General features: G+C 37.7%; 1 long non-coding RNA gene across 1 annotated transcript; it reads right to left on the bottom strand.

Moving 5' to 3' along the window:
* LOC109725795 lies at window positions 2,855–5,104 on the bottom strand. Its single transcript, XR_002220337.1, has 3 exons — window positions 4,950–5,104; window positions 4,443–4,729; window positions 2,855–3,078 (listed from the first exon to the last, which is right to left on the bottom strand). It is a non-coding gene; the product is annotated as an uncharacterized LOC109725795 (long non-coding RNA).

Below are 5,365 nucleotides of genomic sequence, written 5' to 3'. Positions count from 1 at the left end.
GGCCCCCTAGGGTTGAGTGGGTGGTTGGTTGAATAGTATAATCTAACGGGTGAAAATGATTAAAGGCTAGATCTAACGGCCAAAAACTTATGAGTACAATAGGCTCTATACTCATAAGAGTATAGTTGCCGGACTCTATATATATATATATATATATATATATATATATAATATACTATATAGTTAGGCTGGTATACTAATCGAGCATCGAGGCCTCCGTGCTCCAATTGTTTCAATGAGCGGCTTCCAATCGACGATGCGCGATCACCATTAGTACATTGATCTACACACTATTAACAGCAATTGTAGAAACTAAATTTAATCAATTTTTAACGTCATCTTGAACCTACAAACTGAGCAAGGTCTAAAAATCAACGAGGTGAAAATAAAAATCCAAAAAAAGTGGATAAAAACTTGAATTAAGATCAGGGGATACTGATCTTATGCTCTAAATATGAAAAGAATCTTTGCGACATAAAATTCATCAAAATTTGATTGTTTTACACCGTTAAATTCACAATACGGCATCACATCTACCTATTAAAATTGTTATCATTTGAGACCGTTTCTGATCACTAGGCAAATGATGCCGAAAAATTATAAAATTTAGTTTTCAATACTTTTAAAGTGTAATCAATCCTAACGAGCCGCTCGTTGACCTTGATGTCGCACATTCGAAAACAAACTTGAAACACGGCAGGCCTCCGTGCATAAAGATATTAATACCACTACCACTCTCCTCTTCTCCGAGCAGGATCCGAATAGATTGAAGACACGTCTCTCAGGTCTCTCTCTCTCTATATATAGATTATAAATATAGATATAAAAGGAAATGAGAGACGAGAGAGAAGAGTCAAGCTGGCTGTGTTTCTCAAGAGCACGGATGCCTCCTCAACCTAACCGTTCGATGATGGAGTTTCCGAACGACGAGCATCGACTTCCGTTAGACCTTGATCTAGATTATTTGAAGTTTCTAGAAAATAATTTTTGCGATTTTTCGATATCATTAACCTAGCAATCGAAAGGATTCAAAATCAATAATTTTTAACGGCTGAAAATAAAAATTCTATAAAAAATAGTGATATAGCATTAAAATTTTCGATCAGAAATATTGATCTTGTTGTAGATAGTATAAAGAATTTTGTATTAAAATTTCATCTAATTTGAATACTTCTACACCGTTAAACTTGAAAACGACAGATATCAACCATTAAAAATTATAGATTTTGAATCCTTTCGATCACTAGGTAAATGATATCGAAAAATCGCAAAAATTATTTTCTACAAACTTCAAATGCGCTAGATCTAACGGAGCCGATCGTCGAATCGAAAATTTCATCATCGAAAACAGCTCAGGAGCACGGAGGCCTCCGTGCTCCTGAGAGCACAGCGGCCTTGCTCTCTCTCTATATATATATATAGGTTACTATACTATCTATAGTACCGGAGCTTCGATACTATAGTCTTGTTTTCGATCTTACGGTGTTCAAATTAATGATCCACACTGTTAAATATGATTTAGGGTATATGAAGTTCTTAGAAATAATATTTTAATTTTTTTCGACATCGTTTACTTAGTAAATAAATTATGTCAAAATGGACGGTGGAAATTGAATAATCTTTAAAATTTGAGCATAGGACTTTTAAATTTAAGATAAAAAATGTTAACCTTAATCTAGATAGTTTAAAGTATTTTCTATCAAAATTTGAAGAAATTTAGATTCTTCTACTCTTTTAAATTCCAAATTCGCCATAGTAGCAATTGAAAATTGACAATTTTGAAATATTTTGATCATAAAGTAAACTATATCAAAAAAATATAAAATTTTATTTCTAAAAACTTTAAATACCCTAGATCAGTTTTAACGGTGTGGATCGTTGATTTGAACACCTTAAGATCGAAAACGAGATTATAGTATCGGAGTCCCAGTACTATAGATAGTATAGAAGACTAGCGCGCGCTCTCTCTCTCTCTCTCTCTCTCTCTCTCTCTCTCTCTCTCTCTCTCTCTATATATATATATATATATATATATATATATACAGGCTAGGACTACTATATTCTTATGAGTATAGAGTTTTCATACTCATAAATTATTTTCAATGATGAAGCTTCTGAATCGACGATCTACTCCGTTAAATATGATTTAAAGTATTTGAAACTAAATATTTAAGGGGGTACACATAATATTTCAAATTTTAAAGGGGTATTTATGAAATTAAATATTTTTAGAAGGGTATTGAAGAAATTTTCTCTATATATATATGTTATATATTTGAGTGAGCCCAGTAAAACGGCTTGAAATAAATTTGATGTTTTTTTTTCTGTTTAAGTTCGGTTTATTTAATTTTGAGTCAAGATCGAGCAAACCGAATATCAAGCCGAATGCGAGTTGAACACGAGCCGGCTCGCTCATATGCCAGCCCTAATCTCTACACTAGCTTGCGAGCCGGCTCGTTGTCTTTTTCTTCTTTTTTTTTTTCTTTTTTTGCTGCTCAGGAAAGTCACTTCATCTTGCTGTCATCGTTATAAAAATTTCAGATTTTCAATCAGAATCAATTCTAATAGCCGCAGCTACAATTTTAAAGGACAAAAAATGACATTGCAAGATCTATTTAGATGATCTTATAACAGGGACACCATAAGATTGCATGTGTCCTCATCCCTCAATCCTTGTTATAGATGGAAATTGTCACGTCCCGAGTCCGCCTATTTGGTCGGTTCGGGTACGCCGACAGACCGCCAAACGGACAGAGTCTCCCCTGTACGTCCAAGGCGTCGCAATCATTACAATTACAAGAGGTTCCAAACAGGAACAATATTCAGACAACGATTGCATAAGGAAGGTATCAAACAATATAAATCCTATGCTATTACAAGCATTCACATTTATATTACATTATTTGCTATACATCCTCAACTTCCAAATACAATCATAATTATTACAAGTTTATTTCTTACATCTCTAACCCCTAAGCTAGGCCACTTTGGGGTACTGCTATCTCTGGTCTCGGTGGTAAGGCGCTATCTACGGAGATACGCCCTCTCCTTACGCCGCCGCGCCGCTCACGTGCAAACCTGTAACCCCCAAAACCACACGGGGGTGAGAACTATATAAATATAGTTCCCAGTGGGTACGGCTACCCAAGGGAAGAGCTCGACCCACCAGGTCCGAAGGAGGCACTGTAATATGTTAGTCCAAAAACATCCACAGATATATATATCATCATGTATTTATGCAACTAACAAATAACATGCCTCGCAATATGCAATATGAAAATCATGCAATAATGCAGCTATATAGCCAACTAGTAGTTCAATTGATACTACTTTCAATCCTGCTATCCATAGCTCGTCTAATTGACTTCTAAGTTTTCTTCTATCTTAGATTCAGGTCAAGTATCATTCCGATCATAAGGTTTCATTGACCTTTACTGTTTGCTCACAAGGTTTTTTTATCTACCTTTACGAAGCTATCCATCCGACTCGGTCTTGAGTCAATCATCCGCGGATTATTGCGCAAAATCAGGCTCAAGGCGAAGGACGTCTCACTTGCGCCTCAGCCTAATATCCACTCAACTGGGGTTCAGCTACGACTCACTATGCTCAATGCACATAATTCTCATGAGTTTATTATCCAATCCTCTGGCTGGCCCATAGGCGTGCCCTCAACTCACATCTTAAATCCGTCTATGGAAGGGGACTCGAACCCCCGAGGGACTGTCTGCGGGACCCCACATAGGCTATCCCTTGGGACCCTACATAGGCTATCCCAATCGTTTCACGTGCCAAGACTCCGGAGCTCGCACTACTTGTGCGGGGCGACCGCCACAAGCGCTGAACAGACAATGTGAGTATGATCCAATCCTCGTGCACTGAGGATACCCTGTCTCTAGGGTCATCAATGTCACACCGATCTCATGCAAGGTGTCAAATAGGGAGACTTGTCTATCCCCTAAGTCATCATGTCACAAGCATTCTTTTAACACTAAATTCTAATGCCACTCGTCAAGTTGTTTACTTGATTCACATGCCACTCGTCACGATGCAATGGCTCAACTATACTAGTCATATATCATCATATTCATCAATACAAGATCAAGCTATTGTTTAACTTATCTCTATAGAGTTCTATGTCACCATTCCACTATTCTCATACATCCTAACTCAAGTGCCAACTCATGTTGCTACACTACTATGGATCATGCAAGAATAGAAATGCGACTATCCAATACCCTATCATGTATATATATCAACTAGCATCTCATGATATGTCAACATCATTTAGTATATGCCTCATGTCATCATGCATTTACATTATATGCATAATCAAGTATTTACATCATATGTATCGTTTAGCATTTACATTATATGCATCAACGAGAATTACACTTTCGCTTCGACATGGAAGTGAGCTAATAACTTCGGTGAGCACAACCCACCTGTTAGTGCATTTCGATTGCTTGTCGATACTTGCAATCGGCCTCCCGCCGCATCCGGTGCTCGGTTCCGCCGGAACTTGCAATTGCGCACCGACCGTGCATCGCTTCGCAGCCTCGGGCAAAAAGGGTCTTTGTTTTGTTGTTACGGTGCCTCAAATCCGATTCCATGATTTTACGACGTCGCCTCGGCCCTCCAGGCGGAAACGAAGCCTAAATGTCCGTTTCTTTAATAACTTCGCGTAGGCTCAACGAATCGCCGAACCGACTTCGCCAACGCGTTCGTTTACCTAGCAATTAGGTTTATACATGATCAATTTAAATCAAAACCCCTCACAAGCAAAAACTCCTCTTTTGATGCCCTAAGATGCAACTATGCAAGAATTCATCATTTGATCTCTAAATTCGAGCATCAACCATCTGTTTAGCATCTAGGAGTTTCACTAAATCTATTTCTAAGGCATACAAATCACTATTTAGCAATCTATCATTGTTGCTATCAAATCTTACCTCTCAAACCCAAGCTCTCTTCCAGCCAATGGTGAAGAAAAAGAAAGCTTCACTTTTAAGCAAGCTTTTCTCTAGCAAACTCTACACTTTGGAGCCAATCCTAGAGAGAGAGAGAGAGAGATTTTTCTTATGTTGGCTCAAGTAGAGAGGAATGAGAGAAATGTCATAACACCCTTATATATATATATATAGGAGGAAACTTCACCTCCAAGTAAACTCCCCCAAAATACTATTCACTTCAGCAGTTTAAAACTGACATTTTTCGCCAGAGCCCTTCTGAACGTCCGTTTGCGCTCAAATTTGACAGGCAGGCTCGGTTTTACTTAATAAGTCCAAAGAAATTTTAATCTTTCAGTTTCGACCCTATTTGGTCACCGAAAGCTGCACCGAATTATAATCTTTATCAGATCACTATC

This window comes from Ananas comosus, linkage group 2 (genome assembly GCF_001540865.1).
Source record: "Ananas comosus cultivar F153 linkage group 2, ASM154086v1, whole genome shotgun sequence".
In the NCBI taxonomy this organism is placed as follows: domain Eukaryota; kingdom Viridiplantae; phylum Streptophyta; class Magnoliopsida; order Poales; family Bromeliaceae; genus Ananas; species Ananas comosus.
Note: the sequence above shows the minus strand (reverse complement) of the source record. Positions and strands in the feature narration are given on the sequence as shown.